Genomic DNA, 24,125 nt, shown 5'->3' with positions numbered 1-24,125 from the left:
CTGCACCTAACTTTCAGAATATTCCTTTTCTTTGGCAATAAATTTCTTTTGTTGTATGTCTCTTGCTTAAATTCTTTTAAACCAAGAAGACAAGAACTGAGGTATCACATCAGCCATTAAAAACTTCTCCAGAATTTGGAAACTATATGTAAATATTCTTAACTTGTGGCAATATAGTGACTTACAGAAGTTCAATAAGAATCAGTTTTCTTCTGTAGCAGGACACAATTGGAGAGACTGGTTATTTTACCAAGGCTCTGACTGGAATGATATGTCTTCAGATTGCTTTGAGGAATTGAGGTTGACCTATAGAGCCAGCAAAAGCCCTTTGAAAAAATTGGCCTCATACCTTATCCTGTACAGAGTTCCTGACCTGTGACAACTGTAGCATGTCACTTTTTGACAGACTCAGAAACCCCACGCTATTTTGAGACCTCAAGAAGAGAGAAACTCACCCAATTCATATAGGTATTTGGAGGCACAAATAAATCCTTGTCTGGGATCAACAGGCTTTTAAAAGGCCTAATTTGAGATTCTTTATTAAAACAATTCCAAAAAAAAGCCATTTCTCTAAAAAAAGAAAAGATCCTACACAGCAAATAATTATTTTTATTGTACTTTATGCAAGTAATCAGGCCACATACAATGGGATTGGAACTTATTTTGCAAATTGATTTGTCCTACTGTGATTTGTCCTTGATAAAAATGGGTGACTGGAGAGAGAAAAATTCTGTTTCAAGAAAAACTATAGTATACCCGTTATTAAATTCCAGCTTTGTCCTGTTTTTGAGTCTCTGCTGATGACCCCATGCCTGGCTGGTTCTTGGGGTCATTCACCTGGATCCCTTAAGGCTTCATGCCAGTTCTATAGGAATTCCTGAAGCTAGGGTTTTCAGTCATTATGTTAGGGCTCATTATTTGTCTTATAGCCTACTGTTCATGTGAGTGCTGTTCTAAGAGCACCAATGATTTTGTCATGCAGAACTTGGGACTCCAACCAGCCACCCGTGAATACATACAGACAACTGCAAGACGGTTTCACTCCTCTTACCCTGGGGGTGACCCATACCCCAACTATGCCTTCTGTCAACAGGAAGAAGTTAGAGACATTTTTGGCCTTTTCTCATCTCCATAGCTCACATCTCTGGATTGAGGTGTGCTGAAGCACAAGATGGGATTTGAAAACACCTTTGCAAAATTATGACAGTAAGAGAAATATGACATCGTTGACTCCATCTTGCTTCTGACCTCCAAGCTGTCCTTGGTTATTCCTGGGTGTAGACCAAGCTACTAAATTTGGGAGGAATTTAGTTTATAGTTTAATTTGAAGGTAAAGATGATAATAGTCTCTCCCTAAAATGAACCCCCTCCTTGCTTGGGGACTGAAACTAGCTTTGTAAGATTAATGAAAGGCCACAAGAATAGGATCATGGGAAAAGCCTGAACTCTGCTAAGATGTAGGCATAGTTTCTATAATCCTTTACTGCTCAGGAATCGTGGCCAGAGGTCACAAGATTTATAACTTCCTCAATTACTCCTACAGATAACACCACTATTTTAGAACCTAGGATTGGTTTTTTGAGGTATCTTTCAGACTGACCCCACCCAGACTCATGACTCACCACTCCACTGCACCTGTGACCTCCATTCAGAAGTGGACTTAGCAGAGAAGTATTGTTTTCCACACCCCCATGATTTTATCTCGAACTAATTAGTAACGCTTATTCCCTAGCCCCCTGCCCACCAAATTTTCCATAAAGACTCTAGTCTCTGAGTCTTTAGGGAGACTGATTTGTGTGGTAACTCCAGTTCTGTGTGGGATGGCCTTGTGTCAGTTAAACTCTTTCTCCGCTGCAATGCTGTGGTCTCAGTGGATTGATTTTGCCTGTGCAGCAGGCAAGAAGAACCCATTGGGTGATTACAGAGTGTTATTAGAAACAACTATTTAGCCAGAAACTAGTCCATGCGAGGTATTCAATAAACATACTTTCAATATTTAGGGTGAGAAAAACATATGAATTAAAAAAGCAATTGTTTGTATATTTCTTTACTTTATTTTAAGATTACGAAAGCATCCCTTACAAATCAGTGGTGACTGCATTTCAGAAATCAGAGGAATGCAGAAACTTGTGGCCTCATTTGAGAGTAGAGGGTGCCATTGCAGAGAGAATAAAATAATGAGGTTCACATGCAAATGCAAGAATTCAGAAGACCTTTGTTCTGAGGAGGACTCCCAACTAGGCAGTTACTAGGTTTCTTCTGTAAACTCTGTGTTGAAGTTTCCTGGTTTCATAGAGATTTTAAACTCTGGAGGTATAGGAACAGGTATGGAGGATATTTAGAAAAGGAATAATGTTTTTAAAGAATAACTCAACAGTTACTAGTTAGTTTGGTACTTATGGCCCTGAGCTGCTGGCTGGAGGACATGGCGTCTGCTTTTAGCTACACTTGCAGTAATAATAATGAGCCGACATGGGGCACCCTCTCTGGACTCACATACATTTGTTTGAAAGTAGCAGTGGAGAGGAATGGTTGTCTTCTCCTTTGCTCTTCCTCCCGTCTGTACCACTGTAGCCCTGGGGTGTGCTCAGCAAGGTGCCTGAAGCTAAGGGAGATCAGATAGTCAGTACTTGGGTCTGTTCCCATGGAGACAGGGCTTTTCCTGCATAGACCAGGTGGTTTTTTCTCGGCCACTGCACCAGGCACAGAGGGTGGCAGCCCACACCCCCTTCCCAGGAGCAGATAAGCAGCAGATGGCCATGTGCTTCTCAAGGACAGAGCCTGTGGGGTTTGCCAGCCAGTTGCAAAAATGAATCTAAATGAAAAAGAGGTTTTAGGATAAAGCTGAAAAGATTAAGCTCTCTATACCAAAGCAATATGACTTTTTGGACAGAGACAAAAGTATTGAGCTGAACATTAACATGATGGGCAGGCTAGAAAGACCAATACAGCCTCTCACTGTGCATCTTTAAATCCCAAGATGCCCAGAAGTAAGGGGGAAGAAAAAGAGATTGATTTTCCAGGGTGTATGTTTCTTATCCTTTACACACACAACAAACACAAAACACTTTTAAATGGAATACCCCTTCAGCCTTTTCAAATATAATTTCCATGAAGATATAATAATTAAGATGGATTGTTAAGAATAAAAATCATGGTGAAGAGGATAAGTGCTCTTTGAGGAGAGAATAAATCAAGGGCAGGAAAGGCATATGTATCCAGAATTTAGTACTGCTAAATTTAGGAAGCTGCTTCACACCCCAACAGCGATCATGGCTCACATAGCCTTGATCTTCCAGGTTCAAGCTATACTCCCACCTCAGCCTCCCGAGTAGTTGGGACTACAGGCATATACCACCTTGCCTGGTTAATTATTTTAATTTTTAATAGAGAAGAGGTCTTGCTATGTTGCCCAGGCTTGTCTTGAACTCCTGAGCTCAAGCAATCCTCCTGCCTGGGCCTCTCAAAGTGCTAGGATTACAGGCATGAGCCACTGTGCCTGGCCATGTTTTATTTTTGTAGCTATTGCAAATGAAATTGTTTTCTTGGTTTCTTTTTCAGCTACTTCGTTATTGGTGTATAGGAACACTACTGATTTTGGTATGTTGATTTTGTATCCTAGACAGGATACAAAATACAATTGATTAATACAATTTGTCAGTTCCTAGAAGTGGGGATGAAGAAAGGTTGGCTAATGAGTATAAACATAGAGTTAGAAGGAATAAGTTCTATTGTTTGATTTTATAGTTAACAGCAATATATTATATATTTCAAAATAACTAAAGGAGAAAAATTAAAATGTTCCCAACACAAAGAAATGACAAATATTTGAAGTGATGGATTATATAATACTAATTACTCTGATTTGATCATTACACATTGTATGCATGTATCAAAATACCACATTACCCCATAAATATGTAACAATATTATTTATCAATTAAAAACAGAGAGAAAGGAAGCTTTGCAGTTGAAGTCTTAAGAGAACCACTGATAAAGTCTTCTGAGCTCAGAGTGAGTTGACTTTGACATTACTCCCATTAGTAACATAGCTGCTTTTAGGGGAAAGGATTCTACCCCGAGCTCACCCCGTAAGAGCCTAAGTTCCCTGTGCTCAGGTAACCAGCAGCTCACACGGGACATGGCACCTGTACGCATCTGGTAACCATCTGTGGAATGTTGACCCGGCAAGAGATCACCTGTTTTCTCTTTTTGAAATCATTCAGCCTTACAATCCTTCTTTTGTGGGACAGGAGTGAGGCAGGTGTGGAAAGAAGCAGATTACTTTAGCTATACTGAATATCTTTATGGGAGAAAATTCAGAAATCAAACCCCAGACCTGCTTCCCATTTGGCGTGGCAATACCCTCTCTGGCATCCCCATCCCCACACTGCAATTCTAATTACTACCACATGTTGAAACAAAATCTCACTTCTCTTAGCTTTCTAAAGCAAATGCTGTCTCTAACAGCAGACAAATCTGTTGTTTCTACCAGACAACTCTCCAAACGTTAGAAGACAATGATCCTATATGCCTTTAGTTGTCTCTTGTTGGGGGTAAACAAGCTACTTCTGCTTCCTAGATCTCTAAATACACCTTCTCTGAGAATATTATAGTGAGCAATGTTTCTCTTAAAACACAGACATTAAAATGGAACAGGTAATATTATAGTTAAGATAGATGGACATAGAATTTTGATCTATAATCTTACTTTCTATCCCTTGGACATAGATGATGACAATGTTGGCTTTTTTTTGTGGGGAGGGGCAGGGAATAGGGAGGTGGGGGTGAATTAATTACCTCATACAATTGACCCATTTTTAAATTGTGGCCCCAAAAAATCAGATTTCTTTTGAAATGTATTGCCACAAAGTCAGATCTTTCTCATTTTGTATTTGTGATTCTAATTTTTTTATATTAAATGCCAGATTATGTTTTCATTTCCATTGAGTATCCTTTCATTGCTTTCAATCTGTTCAGTATGATGATTTTGACTTTTGTATTCAGAGTTTACCGCAGGAGATATCCATCCAAATGATGACGCACATCTACATTTATCGACTTTGCTTTGTCGTCAATCAAAAATAAAAATGGCAAAGGGTCTAGGTCCAAGAATTAAGTCTAGGTCAGGCGCGGTGGCTCATGCCTGTAATCCCAGAACTTTGGGAAGCCGAGGCAGGCGGATCACCTGAGGTCAGGAGTTTGAGACCAGCTTGACCAACATGGTGAAACCCCATCTCTACTAAAAATACAAAAAAATTAGCCAGGCATGGTGGAGGATACCTGTAATCCCAGCTACTAGGGAGGCTAAGGCAGGAGAATCGCTTGGACCTGGGAGGCAGAGGTTGCGGTGAGCTTACTCCAGCCTGGGCGACAGAGTAAGACTCTGTCTCAAAAAAAAAAAAAAAAAAAAAAAAAAAAAAAAAATGAGTCTGGAGATGCTTTGCTAGAGACCTTTTACAGGTTGAAAAAAAGCCATCAGATAATGTCTCTGCCAGTAGCTTTCTTTAACATGATGCAACTAATGAAAACTGCTGTCCTCCTAACCTCCCAGCAACGCCTTAACCAAAGGGATATCACAGGGCTTTCAGTTGAACGGTATGTTGAACTCAAGTCATATAGCCTTGGTATACCTCTAATCTCTCCTAAGCCTAATGACAAACAAATCATTATTTTAAATATCTTGTTCTTAGTAAATCCATATTGGACTCCAGGAACAACCCATTTTTTTAAAAAATGGATCACAATCTGTTTATTTAATAATTTATTCTAAATTTTTCCCAAAGATGAATGTCAATCTCAAAAGCCTTTAGTACCTGAAATCTGGTCATTCTCCCCATTTAGAAAATAAGAATCACATTTGTCTGTCTGTTTCTCTGAATTTCTTTCATGTGTATCTTTTCTCCTTATTTACCACCATCTTCTTTACTAGTTCCTCATTAACTTGTCTGTAATTTGCCATACACTTAATTTGTATAAACAATATTATTCATTATGCTTTGGTTCTAAATATATTAGAAAAATATTTAAACTTACTTTTAACGTTGCTATAGGGAGGCAACTGTCAAGTTGCCGCATTGAATATTAAAAATCATACTGAGATTTTTATAGTGTCGGGGGAAAATGACAAGATATTAAGTGAGAAATTATTTTTTAACACCCCATTATGTTTATTAAAGTTTAGCTACATTGGAAAATAGTTAATAGTAAGAACAATCATTGCCTTCTGTCCCTGCCATATTTTATTACATCTCACAATTGTCTAACCATGTTCACATTTTGGATGAATAATAAAGCAATTCAACAGTAACAGCAATCTGATTTGTGTTTTGCATTGAAGGAGACGAAAACAACACAGAAAATCTGCCTCCTATAATCAGAGTTGAATTTTACCCTTATTGGAAATGTGTTTCAACCCAATTACTTAGAAGCCTTGTTTTTTGTTTGGTTTTCTGGGTGGTTAATATGCAGTATCTTTGGCTTCTCCACTAGAAAAAGAGGAAGTGATTTACAACATGGAGCCAAAAATAAATGAAACACTTTTTCACTCCAAGGAACGTGCTTCACTAACTCTTTGCAATTAAAGTTTATCTCCTGCTTAAAGTAGTACTTGATTATAACCCAAAGTATGAAATAAGCACCTATGAGTCCATACTAATCATGACAAAAACATCAGATACATTCTACTACAGGGCATTCTACAGTATACCTGGCCAGTACTTCTTCACACTGTCAGGTCATTGAAAACATGCAAATTCTTAGAAACTGTCACAAAGAAGGTCCGAAAAAGTCATGCCAGCTAAATAGAAGGTGGCATCTGCGTGGGACTGTTGAACAACAACAAAAAATGACATTAGGTAGAAGCCAAAGAAATATGATTACTAGTTCCTAATAATATATCAGTATTGGTTCATTAATTATGTAATTTAAAATGTAAAAACTATCAACATTATGCATGCATATTAAAAACCTTAAAGGATGCAAGTCACCAAACTCCCCTAAGAATCTGATAGCAACCCTACTATACATATGAGGATTATAGAGTGCCCTCTGCTCTGGTCTTACACACATATATATATTTGTTTGTTTGGTTGGTTTTTAGACAGAGTCTCACTCTGTCACCCAAGCTGAAGGGCAGTGGTGCAATTTCAACTCACTGCAACCTCTTCCTCCTGGGCTCAAGTGATCCTTCCACCTCATCCTCCTGAATAGCCGGGACTGTAGGCAGGCACCACCACACCTGGCTAATTTTTGTTTTTTATTTTTATGTTTTGTAGAGATGGTGGTCTCACTATGTTGCCTGGGCTGGTCTTGAACTCCTCAGCCAAGTGATTCTACCACCTCAACCTCCCAAAGTGCCAAGATTACAGGCATGAGCCACCATGCCCAGCCTTACATTTATTTCTGTTGATGCATGCTACACTACTTTATTCCACTCTTTCTCTGCTGGGAAGTCTGCTTCTTGCCTTAAATCGGCAAATAGTCAAAAATTATCCCAACTGATCTTTACAGATCAATGTATTAGTTTCCATTTGCCACTGTAACAAATAGTCACAAAATGTGGCTTAAAGCAACAGAAATTTATTATCTATGGTTCTGGAAGTCAGAAGTTCAGGATGGGTCTCACTGGGCTAAAAATCAAGGTGTAGGCAGATCTCTCTGTCTTTTTCTTTCTCTTTTTCTTTTTTATTTTGAGACAGAGTCTGGCTCTGCTGCCCAGGCTGGAGTGCAGTGGTGCTATCACAGCTCACTGCAGCCTTGGCCTCCCCAGGTCAGGTGATCCTCCTGCCTCAGCCTTCCAAGTAGCTGGGATTACAGGTGTGCACCACCATGCCTGGCTAATTTTTTTCATTTTTTGTAGAGACACAGTCTCACTATGTTGCCCAGACTGGTCTCAGACTGCTGGGCTCAGGTGATCCTCCTGCTTCAGACTTCCAAAGTGCTGGGATTACAAGAGAGAGTCATCATGCCTTGCTGGTATAGGCAGTTCTAGGTTTCTTTCTGGGGGCTCTTGGGGTAGAATCTGTTCTCTTGACTCTTCCAGCTTCTAGTGTCTGTCTGCATTTCTTGGCTCATGTTCTTTCTCTCATCTTCAAAGCAAACAATGGCCCATAAGGTGATTTTCATGTTGCCATCTCTGTTTCTGACATTTCTGCCTCTCTCTTTACCATTTAAGGACTTTGAAATTACATTGAGCCCAGCAGCATAGTACAAAATCATCTCTCCAGTCCAAGGCCAGTTGATTAGCAAATGTAGTTCCACCTGCAACCTGAACTTCTCTTTTCCATGCAACATACATATTCACAGGTTCTCGGGATTAAGACATGGATCTCTTTGGGGGGTCTCTTATTCTGTCACTCACAAGCAACCTTTTTAGAAGGTTTTGCAGTTCTCCGTGTTCTGAAGAAAACTGGCTTAAATTTCTGTGGTCTATAATGCTTTTACTCCATTGTATTGTTTTTCTGAGCACTTTTGGATTATTATTTTTTTTCCTCTGGAATCTCCCTGCCAGCCTTCCCTACTGACTTTGGTGATGGTTGCTTAAACCTTTTTTGGCAAGCAGAATTTAAATTCTCCTTGGAGCCTGAGGCATGCTTGTTATATTTGGGGGGTGGGAGGCAGCATCGATTCTCAAAAGACATACCTTAACAAAATGGAAAGAAAAATAAATAGCGAATCAGAAAAGTTTGGTATGTATTAAGATAATCAGCTCTATTATTTAAAATGTTTCTAGGCAAAGTTTTTCACTGTGATGACTTAGGCAAAAAACTCGACTGAAAGCAAAATTACTGGAAGCTGATTCAGTTTTTGAGGAAACAGTATTTCCAGAGAAACCCAGGTCTGTCTTGTGACACTGTGAAACACAGTCAAGTGTTGCTTAACGACAGGGATACATTCTGAGAAATGCATCATTAAGTGATTTTATCATTGTGTGAACATCACAGAGTACTTACTCAAACCTGGATCGCATAGCCTACTACATACCAGGCTCTATGGTAGACAGTCTACGGCTCCCAGGCTACAAACCTGCACAGCATGTTACTGTACTGAATACTGTAGGCAACTGCAACACAATGGTAAGTATTTGTGTATCTAGGCATAGAAAAGGTACAGTCAAAATATGGTATTATAATCTTATGGGACCACCTTCTTATATGAGACGCATGACTGTATATATTTGTTCTTCATCCCAGTTTCTTGATGTATAGCTCCTAAAACCCTTGGAATCTCAGGAGTAATAAGAATGTCTTTTGAATGCTAATGAAATGATTAGGTGCCCCTAGACAACTTCAGGATTAGAAGGTTGAGACTTTCATTCTCACCTCTAACCTCCACAGCAGGAAGAGGGGCTGAAGATTGAGTTGATCACTGATCACCAATGATTATCATTGGTCATTAATCATTCATGCCTATGTAACTGACCACAGGTACTTGGCTCTTGTGTTACAGAAATTGACATGAGATCTAGCAAGTTTCCCAGACAAGGCTTTTATTTGGTCTTATGTTTGAACACAAGGGAGGCAGCACAAGCGAGATAATTATCTGACCGGCTCCCTGAAGGGAGTAAGGAGAGTAATTTTAAAGAAGCTAAAGTGGGCTGGGAGTGATGTTTAAGCATATAGAGGCTGGAAACTTCTGGTACCTGCACAGTTTGATGATATGCTTCTTCATGCATTGCAGATCTCATTCACAAGTTAAATCTCCACCCCCCGGATGTGACTTTTTAGTGTTATAACGAAGCTAAGGTAAAGGATTGGTCATTCTTCTGGTCTTGTACGCATGCCGGAGATAGGGTTAACACCCTTGAATAAGTTTTAAAGTGGGAGCTGCTTGTTTAGGTTCCCTCAAGGTCCCACAGTCAGTGAGTAAGGCACCTTGAGTAAGATTTACAGTGGGCCATTGCTTATCTTAGTCTCCTTAAGGCTCCTCGATCAGCGGGCACGGCACGTTGAGCAAGATTAATGGTACAAGATTTGGATGGTCCTTGCTGACCATGGCTCCCCTCCCCACCAGCTTACATTAGACGTCCTTGGCGGGGTGTAGTGGGTGGGAGGCGAGTCTCATATCTACTCTGTCTCATCTGTGTAATGAAGTCTCTATAAAAACCCCAAAAGACAAGGTTCAGGAGCTCCTAGGTAGCAGAACACAGGGAGAGTTTTGGAAGGTGGTGTACCCAGGGAGGGCACGGAAGCTCTGTGCCCCTTTCTCCATACCTTACCTTGTGCATCTTGTCATCTGTATCCTTTATGACATTCTTTATAATCAGCTGATAAGTGTATTATAGTACGCTTATATATGTATTATATACGCATATATACGTATTATATATATTACGTATTACATATATGATTATATAATACGTCACATAATATAATACGCTAGCAAATGCATCCAATTCCAGGAAGGAGTTGTTGGGACCCTGATTCATAGCCAGTCAGAAGAGCAGTTGACAACCTACTACCTGTGACTGAGTCTAAGTAGGGAGCATTCTTATGGGACTGAGCCTCTGACCTATGGGATCTGATGCCATCTCCAGGTAGATCGTGTCAGAATTGAATTGAATTAGAGGACACCCAGCTTGTGTCTACTGCAGAATCCACTACAGAATCTGCAGGATTTTTTTTTTTCTTGTGTGTACGGAAAACCCCCCATACATCTGTTTCAAAAGTGTTGTATTAAGTGACTGTGTGAGAGTATAGAGTAGAAAAATATAGTTCAATTTTTCCTCTAGGCTATATTTGGTGTCAGGAGTGTGTATAAAAAAAGAAAAAACACTTTTCTTTGGGTTTCTCTTATCTATTAATGCATTAATAGTCTGTTGATAATCACAGCAATGAATTTGCCCTGCCCCTCCCTCTCCTCCCCTGGCACAAAATGTGCTGCAAATCTTGAAGCCTTGAGAAGAGAGGACTCTCCAGTGCCTGCCTTGGATACAGACATGGAGGAAGATGGAAGAGGGTTATGCTGAGGAAGGACCACACAGAGGGAAATGAGAAGCTGCAGAGAACGATGCTCAAAGGTACTAAAAATCCAAGAAGTGAAGAGACTCTGGCTGGTCTACCCAATATACCTATTTTCCCTCTTCCTTCGAAAACCCTAACTTATTCAGGGCAACAATGCATCCAGGCAAAGGGCTATGTATTCCATCTTCCTTTATCATGAGTGTGGTCTGGAACACAGGAATGGCCGATAACACATACATAGAAACTGTTGGGTGAAATTTTTTTTGAAATGAGCGCTCTTAAAAGAGTTGCAGGGCAGGACGTGGTGGCTCAAGCCTGTAATCCCAGCACTTTGGGAGGCCGAGACGGGTGGATCATGAGGTCAGGAGATCGAGACCATCCTGGCTAACACCGTGAAACCCTGTCTCTACTAAAAAAAAATACAAAAAATTAGCCGGGCATGGTGGCGGGCGCCTGTAGTCCCAGCTACTCCGGAGGCTGAGCCAGGAGAATGGCGTGAACCTGGGAGGCAGAGCTTGCAGTGAGCCGAGATCGCGCCACTGCACTCCAGCCTGGGCTACAGAGCCAGACTCCGTCTCAAAAAAAAAAAAAAAAAAAAAAAAAAAAAAAAAAAAAAGCTGCAGAAAACTAGTTGGGCTCTTTTTTGTGTGTGCTTCTTCATTTCTCTTACCTCCTATGTGGAATACTGACCTGACTGCAATGCTCGCTCCCACGTTTCTGAAGGATACTGAGAACAGAAGATAAGCTAAGAAGAATGAAACAGAAAGGTAGAAGGAACCTGGGTCCCCAAAGCTCTGAATCTTCATACCCTCCCTGTATCTCCTGCCGTAGACTTCTTTTGTGTGGAAGGAATTTTAGCCTTCTTGTGTTAGCTGCCTTTTCCCCCATTGTCTGCCAGTAGCAATTAAGACCAATTTAAAAAGATATATTCATTTTCTTTATTAAAGGTACAAACTCTCTGCAAACCCTGAATGTTATTTGTATTGTGGTGAGCAGATTCAACCTGATAAGCCAAGTTGTTTGCTAACAATTTCTGAGCTATAGAAAATTATAAAGCATCCAGGTGAGGTGTGGCAAAATTAAAAAGAAAAAAAGAAGAAAAGTATAACACAGTTCATTTCCAAAAGTCCACATACTTTCTATGAGTCACATAGAGATGTAACTATTCCTTCAAATGTATCATTGTGAGGGTATATTTTTCTTCAGTATAAATTCTGCTTTTTAACATGAGAAGGATACCCCATTTTGGTTGCATTCTGTTTAACTAAGAGTTGTCATTTGTTTTGTTCTTTAATTACCCATTTTCAAAGACTTAAAAAACAGTAAAGTACATTGACCATAAAAAGCTCCCCTAAATTAGCTGGGCATGGTGGCATGTGACTGGAGTCCCAGCTATGCGGGAGGCTGAGACAGGAGAATTGTTTGAACCCGGGAGGCAGAGGTTGCAGTGAGCCAAGATCGCACCACTGCACTCCAGCTTGGGCGACAGAGCAAGACTCCATCTCAAAAAACAAAACAAAACAAAACCTCCCTGTACGCCATTTCAACTCTTGAATAATACACCAGGTCTATAGTAGAATTTTCTCTTCTGTTTTGTTCTTTTGGCAGGACTCTGTGTTTATTTGGAGCCAAATAGGCTTTTGATTCAGGAAGGATGTATGACTTAGGAATGCACTTGGCTGAGATTAACAGAAAGTCTATCAGCGTTAGATTGTTTTGGTTCAAAGTCTGGGTGTAGGAAGTTTAGGCTACTACAGCAGCTCCTCAAGGTTGTCATCAAAGGCATAGGTTCTTTCCAGCTTCTACTCTGCTCTTCCTAATATGTGGCATTTGTCCTAATTGCAAGATAAATGCTTTACATTCAGATTCCTCGCAGAAATAAAGGTGAAAGTTAAAGGCCAACGTGCTTTCTCCAAATCAAATATTACTCAGGAAACAGCACGCCCTCCCGGTAAATCTGCCCATACCTTATGGACCCAAACTGTGCGACATGGCAACCCCTAGCTGGAAGGAGATTTGAGCAAATAGTATTTTTATTTCAGCGCACTGACACTCCCAGTGAAATATGGTTCTCTTTTCTCTTAGAAAGTATGTGGAAATTGGATTGCCAGCCAGAATATCTGCCACGTAGGAGAATTGTATTCTCTTTATCCTAGGAAAGTCTCAGTTGAAGAAGATAGAAAGGCTTTCAAGGAAAAATAGAAGGGAAGGAGAAGTGCAATACAAATTTTCTAGCCAAATAAAGTTGCTCTAAGTTGAGTTGTTTTGACGACTGTAAACAGTACTATTTCTTTTGTAGATTGTCCTTTTCTGTGACATCACTGATCTGAATTGCAAGAGACACAAGTACACACGCAAGTCACAGCCAACTGAAAGCAAAGCAAGGGTTAAGGACACTGAGTAATTGCCCTTGGACAAGGCTAAGAGGATTATGGGTCATCCAGGACAGCCCAGTTCTAGTGAGCCACCTTAATGAAGAGTAACGTTTTGCAATCTCATTGGAGCTCATTGACTAAAGGAGATAGTTAATGCTTTGAGTGAACGTCTTGAATGAAAAATTGTTTTCCATACAACATTTGCTACATTCTCCAGGCTTACAGCCCAGCAAGGTAAGGACTATACATTCTTAAGAGACTTAGTCAGTGGCTAAGACAGTGGCTGTTTCTGCATAGCAATTAGAAATAACTTCTCTTTTAGTTATATGGGAATAAATTTAACAAACACCAACAGATGGCTTTTCAGACAGCAACATTTCTTCAGAATTCTAATTTCAACACTAATTGGCCAGGTCTTCCAAAGCAAAGAAAACAAGATCAGTTATCTTTATAATTCATACTCAAACCTGATTTCTGCCTGATCAGTGTAACAGTGCTTTAGACTAAATTGTCCAAATAAAGTCTTCAAGCATTAGCTTATAAATATAAAAATCTACACTATGTGAAAATTCCTTTATGCACTGGGCATACTGATGAAACGTATTATCTGTCTTTTCTCTTTTTTAAAAAATTGAGGTCTTTTAAATTCAATACAAAACTCTTCCTGTTATTTTTGGGTTTTGTTTTTAAGGCAGGATCTCACTGTGTTGCCCAGGCTGGAGTGCATTGGCATGATCACAGTTCACTGTAGACTCAACCTTCTGGGCTCAAGGGATCCTCCTGCCTCAGCCTCCCTTAGTAGATGAGAATACAAGCATGTGCCACCGCATCTGGCGAATTTTATGTGTATATATTATATATATTTTATATATATATATATATATATTATATATATATATATATATATTTTTTTTTTTTTTTTGTGGAGACCTATCTCCCTGTGTTGCCCAGGCTGATTTAGAATTCCTGGGCTAAAGCAATTCTCCTTGCCTCGATCTCCGAAAGTGTTGGGATTACAGGCATGAAACATGTCTCCCAGCCAAAACTTTTATATTTTTAAGAAAACATTGGGAAATTTCCTTAAAAAGTTGATCCTATGCGAGTGAACAGTCCTGCCTTTAGACCTGGGTATGAGAGGCTCCCGCTTCTGTACTTATGCTTAAAAGGGACCCACTCCTGCTATCCTCCAGCGACAACTCCTCTCCATGGTTCCAGGAGTCAGCAGAGCCAAGGACACAACCCCAACGGCTGCTATCCCCCTCGAGGTCACACTCCAAGAATCAGAATACTGGAATTCCCTGCCACCAATCCAGGTGCACTTCTTCAACCTACACAGGACTCTTTCTAGGCCCTTCTATCCAAGTGTTTGAAGAGTAGCCGAGAGGCAGCTTTTGATGGAACCAGAACTTGGACAAATGAGCTGTGCTACCACACAAGGGTGCAAGGGCCCTCTGATTCTGGACAGCACAGAAGGGAGGTGGGCCAGGGGCCTCGTGCCTTCACATCCTGGTGCAAGACTCCATCAGCCCAAGAATTTTACATTTAAATCTAGCTTTCCAGGACACTATGTCAAGGTAGAACACATTTCACTTAATGGTTTAAGGGTTTCACTAATCATTTTCAAATATTTAGGTATGCAACATGCCTTCATTTCTATTTCTCCTCTAGGTCCCACTCTTGTCCTGCAATAATAATCATCCTCAATACACATATTTTGAAAATGTAGACTCTTATGTTAGATCTTGCTGAAAGCAGCACCCAGTTCAATAAAAGCAGCATACACACATTTTATTCTTTCTTTCTTTTTTTTTCTTTTTTTTGAGATGGAGTTTTGCTCATGTAGCCCAGGCTGGAGTGCAAGGCTCACTGCAACCTCCACCTCCCAGGTTCAAGCGGTCGTCCTGCCTCAGCCTCCCAAGTAGCTGGGATTACAAGTGCGTACCACCACACCCGGCTAATTTTTTTTTTGTATTTTTAGTAGAGATGGGGTTTCACTATGTTGGCCAAGCTAGTCTTGAACTCTTGACCTCAGGCGATCCACCTGCCTCGGCCTCCCAAAGTGCTGGGAGTACAGGCATGAGCCACTGTGCCCGGCCCACACATTTTCATTCTAAACATTTCTTTGAACAGTACCTCTTTATCTTCATGAATGTAGTAGGGCACCCAGGTGAATTGTTTTCTATGCCTGTGACAAGGGGTAATTTGAAAGTAATGAAGCATAGCACATTAAATGCCTTTCTTCAAAGGAATCTTTGAAGCTTGGCATAAAATCCTGTGGTTCTCTGTTTTAACACAATCTCCTATCTTTTAACTTCTGTTTGTAAACTATTTTTAAAAAGTTTTTTGATAGCATGTCAGTGAATAAATTATTTTAGCCAATTCACAGACAAATTGAGCTTCAAAGAAAGCATAATGTATTACTCTGTCTCTAATAACATTGTGTCCTGGTCCATGAAGTCAGAACTAGGACATGAAGTACAAATTAAAGATAAAACTCCTCTATGAGAACCTGGCTTTCTGCATGCAGGTTGGACTTCCCAGAGCGATTTCCCTGACTTTCCATGGCTTCTGCATTCTGGAGCCATCTGTGCTCAGCGCCGCTCCAGGTCAAGGGCTGTGTGAGCAGCACGTGATGCTGAGATTCCAAGCGGGGGCAGATCCGCTTGAAACTGGGCTTTGCTGAAATAGCTCAATTCTTTCTAATTACATTTTGACCAAATGTATAAATAAATTTCATCATTTTGGCACCCACATCACTAATCTCTGTAAATACCATATTCCCAGCACTGGCAGAGCTGCCTGTGACTAAGCTTGACACATAGGCTCTCTGGACCTTACACCATGGTGGCAGCCATGACATGAATTTTATTTCATGAAATATTTATAACATTTCCCACCACCATCATCATTCAATGGGGGCTTTGGCAGCCTGCCACAGAGACAGAACCAAAAGGAAAGTGACTTCTGTGTGAGAATGGCAGGTGCTTTTTGTGTGGATGTTGGGAGGGGGTGCATTTCTGCTTCTTTCCAAAGTCTGAGATTATCTACTGTTTAGAATTAGTTATACCATCTCTCATCCACTAACTGAATATGTAAGAGGCTCAGGGAATTAGTAATCAAAGTCCCAGATCTTTATTTCTCTTACCCACATTGAGTTTCAATGATGTACATTGTGTCAATAGGGACTTCATATTTTTCTGAAGAGTTATAATGAAGTGGGCTTTGTGAATCTGCACTCATTCAATCTAGACATTTGTATGGCTTGCCCCTTTTATCACACCACTCCTGCCTTAAGAGGTACTTCCTGACCATCCACTTTAAATTACACCATTCTGCAGTCCATGCTATGGCATCACCCTGCTCTGTTGTCTCAGTGGTATTTATCACTATCCAAAATTTCATGGAATACTTATTTGTTTGCTTTTTGTTTTCTCCATTACAATCCCACTACATTCAGACATTTTAGCTATGAAGTCCCTAGTATGAAGAGAGAACTTATGTATCTTTTAAAAAATGTAACAGCTTTATTGAGAAATAATTCACATATCATACAATTCATCCATTTAAAGTGGACACTTGGATGGTCTTTGGTATATTCAGAGTTATGCAATCGTCACCACAATCAATTTTAGAACATTTTCATCATTCGAAAAGAAAACTCACACATCAGCTCTCTCTCCTCAGTCTTCCAACTCCTCCCCCTAATTTCTAGCCAACTCCTCATCTACTTACGGTCTCTTTAGATTGACCTATTCTGGATATCTCACATAAATGGAGTCCACAATATGGAGTCTTCTGTGTCTGGCTTCTTTTATTTAGTACAGTGTTTCAACATCCTAACATGATATCAGTACAGTCATCCCTGGTCCCTAGGTATCCATGGGGGATTAGTTCTTGGACACCTTGTGAGTACCAAAATCCACAGATGCTCAAGTCTGTTATATAAAATGGTATAATATTTGCATATAACCTATGCACATCCTCCTATTCTCCTATATACTTTAAGTCATCTCTAGATTACTTATAATGCCTAATACAATGTAAATGCTATGTAAGTAGTTATATCATATTTTTAAAATTTGTATTATTTTTATTGTTGTTTGCTATTTTTTTTTTATTGTTTTTAAAAAATATTTTCAATCTGCAGTTGGTTGAATCTGTGATGTGGAACCCACAGAAAGGGAGAGCTGATCATACTTCATTCCACTGCATGACTGTATCCTACTTTATTTATTCAGTGATCAGTCAATGACACTTGGATTATATCCACTTTTTGGCTGTTATGAATAATGTGCTATGAACTTTCCTGTACAATTTTTGTGTTGGCAATTTATGCTTTCATTTCTCTTGGGTATACACCTAAGAATGAAACTGCTGGGTTATATAGCAACTCCATATTTAACCCTTTAAGGAACTGCGATTGCTTTAGAAAGTGGCTGCACCATGTTTCAATTTCCCTGCCTCCTTACCAACACTTATTATTATCTGTCTTTTTCATTATAGCCATCCTCAAGTATGTGAAGGAGTATCCTATTGTAGTTTTAACTTGCATTTCTCTGATGGTTAATGAGATTGAGTATTTCATCATGTGTTTATTGGCCATTTTTATGTTTTCTTTGCAGAACTATCTGTCAGATCCTTTGGACATTTTAAAATTAGATTATTTACCTTGTAACAGTCCAATTTATATGTTATAAGAATTCTTTATATATCAAGATATAAGTCCTTTGCCAGACTTATAATTTGGAAATATGTTCTCCCATTTTGTGAAGTTTCTTTTCTTTTTTTTTTTTCTTCAACTTTTATTTTAAGTTCTTGGGTACATGTGCAGGATGTGCAGGTTTGTTACACAGGTAAACATGTGCCATGGTGATTTGCTGCACAGATCAACCCATCTGTATTAAGCCCAGCATTCATTAGCTATTCTTCCTGATGCTCAGCCTCCCCCTGCCCCCTGACAGGTCCCAGTGTGTGTTGTTCCCTGTCACATGTTCATGTGTTCTTATTGTTCAGTCCCCACTTATAAGTGAGAATGTGTGGTGTCTAGTTTTCTCTTCCCACGTTAGTTTGCTGAGGATCATGACTTCCAGCTCCATCCATGTCTCTGCAAAGGACATGATCTCATTCCTTTTTATAGCTGCATAGTATTCCATGGTGTATATTTACCACATTTTCTTTTCTATCATTGATGGGCATTTGGGTTGATTCTGTGTCTTTGCTGTTGTGACTAATGCTGCAATGAACATATGCATGCATGTATCTTTATAATAGAGTAATTTATATTCCTTTGGGCATATACCCAGTAATGGGATTGCTGGGTCAAATGTTATTTCTACCTCTAGATCTTCCACAACAGTTGAATTAATTTACACTCCCATCAACAGTGTACAAATGTTCCTTTTTCTCTGCAGCCTCACCAGCATCTGTTGCTTCTTGACTTCTTAATAATTGCTATTCTGACTGGTGTAAGATGGTATCTCATTGGGGTTTCAATTTGCAATTCTCTAATGATCAGTGTTGTTGAGCTCTTTTTTTTCATATGTTTTTTGGCTGCATGAATGTCTTCTTTTGAGAAGTGTCTGTTCATGTGTTTTGCCTACTTTTTAATGGGTTTGTTTGTTTTTTACTTGTAAATTTGTTTAGGTTCTTTGTCAACTCTGGATACTAGACCTTTGTCAGATGGACAGATTATGGAAATGTTCTCCCATCCTGTAGGTTGTTTTCTCTTTCTTGATGATGTTCTTTGAAGCACAACAATTTTTAACTTTGATGAAGTTAAATTTATCTACATTTTATTTGGTCACTTGTGCTTTTGGTGTTATATATAAGAAGGCTTGGTTAACCCGAGGGCATGACGATTTACTCTTATACTTTTTTCTAAGTTTTATAGTTGTAGCCTTTTCATTTAAACCTATTATTTATTTTAAGTTAATTTTTGTGTATGTTATGAGAGGAGTCATTTATCTTTTTCATCACTTCTCAGTGCCTAGAGTGTTGGGAACATAATAGATGCCTTATGAATGTTTCTTGAGTGAAAGAACCCATGATGAGAAAAATGGTATTCCCCTCATGACGAACGATGTTCAGCATATTTTCATAGGCCTGTTGTTTATTTCTACATACCTTTCTGGGAAGTGTCTTCTAATATTTTGCCCTTCATTAAATAAATTGTTTGGTTTTTTGCTATTGAGTTTTATGAGCTCTTTATATATTCTGGATCCACGTTTAGGATCAGATATCTGCATTAAGAATAATTTTCCCAATATGTAGCTTGCTTTTTATCTCAATGGTATCTTTAGAAGAGCAGATGTTTTTAAAATTTCTCGAGGGTTTCTCCCCACTGTACCACTCCTGATGCTGGTGAAGGCTTGCAGTGACTCATCACCATCTTCCTCATGCCCCATAGGTGTACCATTTCTGGGATGCCTTCCCTGGCACACGGCCAAATATCTTTCAAGACCACGTCCCACATTTCACACAGCGGGCCTTCTGGGTGGATGAGCTGGCCTTGGGGCTCATTGTGACTCTCCTTCCACAGAATTCCTCTGCTGAAGGTGTCTCCTCAGCCTCTGTTTCATACCAACAACCAGAGAGCGTACACACGGCTGAGCTATAGCACAGAGGGAAAGGCTGATCTCCAACATAGTCCTCTGCAAATGGGTTTTACCAGTGCTGGGGGTGCCGAACACAGTGCAGAGGAGGTGCCTAGACTCAGGAAAATCTGACTGCAACTGAGAAGCTGGTGTCTAAGGACTGTTAAAGGCATATGTGCATACCTCCAGAGACATTCAGTGTAGGCCAGTGTTTGAGAGCACAGGAGTGGGTCCTGTCCCAGACCCTTTCTCTGAGGCTGGAGGATGAGCTCTTCCTCATATTCAACTTGGGCAACTACATGAGACTTAGAAGGTGCAAGTCCCAGTGAGGCCATGGTGCAAATTTCTCTAGCATCACATCACGGTGTAGGAGTCTCTGAGCATCACCAAGGAACCCTCCCTCCTCTTGGGAGAAATACATGGCCATGTCCTCAAAGTAAATGTTTTTACAGAGGTAGAATCCTCCTCTGAGTGCATCAACACGGTTGCTGCCACAGAAATCTATAGGCAGAGTGGGGAAGTGGGAGGCAAGAAACCAGAGTGGAGACTCAACACTGTCATCCTCGCTGGGCCTCAGCAGCTGAGCCCCAGACCTGCATAGGTGCCGTGGGGATGATGCTTCCTCTTGTGCCTTCTCCCATTACCTTGGCTTCACTGAGAGTTCCAGAGCCTCTAATGTCAGTGCTGTTGTTTTTATAAATTGCTGGTTTCAATTGGTTGATATTTTGCTAGGGAATTTTGTGTCTATGTTCAAGAGGGAGAGTGAGTTATGGTTGTCTTCCTTTTTTTTTTTTTTTTTTTTTTTAAATAATGTCTTTCTCTGATTTTATAACCATGGTAGCCTTGGTAACATTAAATAAATCGAGAAAGCATTGCCTCCTCTATTTTTTGAAAGAGTTTGTGTAGGATGAATTCTCTCTCTATCTTTTTATTTTTTTCGAGACAGTCTTGCTCTGTAGCCCAGGCTGGAGTGCAGTGGTGCAATCTCGGTTCACTGCAAGCTCCGCCTCCCGGGTTCAAACGATTCTCCTGTCTCAGCCTCCCGAGTAGCTGGGATTACAGACATGCACCAACTATGCATGGCTGATTTTTGTTTTCTTAGTACAGACGGGGTTCACCATGTTGGCCAGGCTGGTCTTGAACTCTTAACCTCATGATCTGCCCTCCTCGACCTCCCAAAGTGCTGGGATTACAGGTGTGAGCCATCGCGCCTGGCCCCCCCTCTCTTTTTTTTTTTAATGTTAGAGAGCATTCATCAGTGATGCTGTAGAGATCTGGAATTTTCTTTTTTTGAAAAGTTTTAGATTACGAATACAATTTTTAAAAATAGACATAAGGCTATTCAAATTTTCTTTTGCTGGTTGAGTCAGTTTTAGAAATTTGTGTCTGTTAATGCATTGTTCCATTTCATCTAAGCTATTGAATTTATTGATACAAAGTTATTTGTACTATTCCATTCTCTTTAATAGCCGTACTATCTATGGTGATGTCCTCTCATCACTTTAAATTTCTGATATTGGAAAACATGTCTTCATTCTTTTTTATCAGTCTAAATAGAATTTTATTAATTTAGTTTAATTAGAACAAAGAACCAGCTGTTGTTTGTATTAGTTTTATCTATCATGTGCTTTTTATTTCACTGATTATTTCTCTTATCTTTGTTATTCTATTTCTTTCCACTTTTCTAAAGCTTGATTTGCTCTTTTCGTCTCAATCCTTAAGGAGGAAGCTTAGATATTTGAGTTTTCTTCTTCCTTAATACATGTATTTTATGCTACAAATTTCCCTGTAAGCACTGGGTTATTTACATTCCAGAAATTTTGATATTTGTATTTTTATTTTCATTTAGCTTAAATGTATGTGTGTATTGATTACTGATTGAGTGATTTTCCATATGAATACATACACACACACACACAAAGTGATTTTCAACTTAATTTCATTGTGATTAAAGAACTCTCCCTCTGCCTTTCTTTTCCTTAGCTGTTTGGGAGGCAGTATTAGTTTCAGAATAAATAGGGGCACGGATAGCAGAATTAGGGGAGAGGGTAAAAGTCAGTGTGTGTGTGTGTGTGTGTGTGTGTGTGTGTGTGTGTGTGTAGAGAGAGAGAGAGCAAGAGAGTGAGAGGGAGAACGTGCATCTCTTGCATACGTTACTGCAACCTTAGAAAGCATCAAGCACCCCGCAGACTCGTGCTGGAGGTTTACAGCTTACCTCCCTGCGTGCGCTCTGTGCATTTCTCGAGTTTGCTTTGTTACTGGGAGGCTGATTCATTTGCGCTGCATCAATAGCTTCCTTGCTCTCTGGTTTCTTTTAGAGTTGGACCATTGGAAGCACTGACAAGAGGTCAGAGTGGTAGAAAGGCAAGGTCACGTGCATTTTCTGGATCCCTCTCTGCCAGGATACCCTGAGCGAGTACACACCTTCATCAAAGGTCATAATCCCATCAACTGACCCTTTCTCCAACCTCAGGTGTCCTCTGAGCTCCTCTGTGGCCTCCCTCTGCTTGTCCCTTGGGTCTAGGGGTGGCAATAGCCCTACAAGGTACAATAAACCCCCTGTTGGTTTTCATCGACCTTCACATAGTTTTGAAGCAGCCCCTTCATTAAAACTCTCCTCAGTGATGCCCCTTGGATGTGCTCTTTCATCCTTACATCTTGACTGACACTAGAGAGAAGGCCGCCCCTTTTCTGATGGTTACAGATAATTTGTTCTTAGCCTAGAGGCAGATGTTGGGAGAAGGGAAAGAGCTTTTTCTCTTTTTTTTTCAGTCTTCTTGCAGGCAGAAATTCTGTATTAATGTATTATATTTTTCTTTCTATTATCACCAGTTTTTCAAATCCAACATGCCTCACTGTTAACTCCATTTCTCTCCAAAATAAAAGAAAGTTACCTACACTTTTGTTAACATGTTAATGTTTTCCCTGTGAGTACATTTCACCAGCAGAAGCCTCATTCATTTACACCTGAATTTCTGGAAATGATGGAAATCTCTCTCCTTCACTGGCTCATCAGTTACTCATTTATATTTCAGAAAAAGGAGGTTTCAGAAGGAAAATGATGACTGGTGGTTATTTAAAGAGTAAGTGCTGCACTAATGGGCTCTTTGGCACCAGCGTCTTTTTCACAACAACATGGGGGCACTTGCTCTTGTGACCTGCATCTATTTTATTGTATTGAATGTGATGGTGGTTGTAAACGGAAACACGTTTCCCACTTCTGCTCTAATTAAAAGCATTGTAAAATGCCGTGGAATTCCCTGATCCAAAATATTTGACTCATTAAGGGTTTTCTCACATCAGCTAATGATTTAATTAGCAAAACTCCTCAAATTAAAACCTTTATCAACATTAACTGTTGGCAGAGATACAAAATTCTCATTCTTACCTCTCACTAAAGTTGTTATAGTAACACGAGAAGAGCAATTTCCTGTAAATGTTAAACAATAAATTTCCCAGGAACTTTCACTTCCACGTAAAGGACAGCCAAGGCACGGGAGGAAGGGGCGAAAATATTGCCCACTAGTGACCAGACTCTCTAAATGCACTGCTGTCGACTGCCTAAATGCTTGCTTACAATTTTTTTTTTTTTTTTTTTTTTTTGAGACAGAGTCTCATTCTGTCACCCAGGCTGGAGTGCACTGGTGCTATCTTGGCTCACTGCAACCTCCACCTCTTGGGTTCAAGCAGTTCTCCTGCCTCAGCCTCCTAAGTAGTTGGGATTACAGGTGTATGCCACCACGCCTGGCTAATTTTTGCGTTTTCAGTAGAGATGGGGTTTCACCATGTTGGCCAGGCTGGTCTCAAACTCGTGACTTCAGATGATCTGCCCACCTCGTCCTCCTATAGTGCTGGGATTACAGGTGTGAGCCACTGTGCCCGGCCTCCTGTCTACAGTTAGTAAAATGTAAAATCATACCATGTCTATTTGCAGCCCCGTTATTTATTTAGAGATTTGTTCTCTTTAGAATATCCTAGTACAAGTTGAGCAGTAAAATGCCCCTCAACTCCAATCAAAAAGGCATTGTGGGAGGGCAGGGAGTATATTGGAAATAGGGGCAAATTCAATAGTCCATCTCTTTTCCAAGTAAAATTTAAAAAATATATAAAATAGTGCGAAAAGAAACCACTATGCATGCAAACAGGGATGACCTTAAAAATCTTTCATGATGGGTACTGCAAGACATTGTCAA

At 40.0% G+C, this 24,125-nt stretch overlaps 1 long non-coding RNA gene across 1 annotated transcript; it reads left to right on the top strand.

Moving 5' to 3' along the window:
• Nucleotides 1-8,956: 8,956 nt before the first annotated feature.
• Nucleotides 8,957-11,020, top strand: LOC135968492 (uncharacterized). The gene is made up of 3 exons (XR_010583356.1): nucleotides 8,957-9,077; nucleotides 9,682-9,746; nucleotides 10,896-11,020. It is a non-coding gene; the product is annotated as an uncharacterized lncRNA (long non-coding RNA).
• Nucleotides 11,021-24,125: the final 13,105 nt, after the last annotated feature.

This window comes from Macaca fascicularis, chromosome 1 (genome assembly GCF_037993035.2).
Source record: "Macaca fascicularis isolate 582-1 chromosome 1, T2T-MFA8v1.1".
In the NCBI taxonomy this organism is placed as follows: domain Eukaryota; kingdom Metazoa; phylum Chordata; class Mammalia; order Primates; family Cercopithecidae; genus Macaca; species Macaca fascicularis.
The sequence above is the reverse complement of the archived record's forward strand: the minus strand, read 5'-3'. Positions and strand labels throughout refer to the sequence as shown.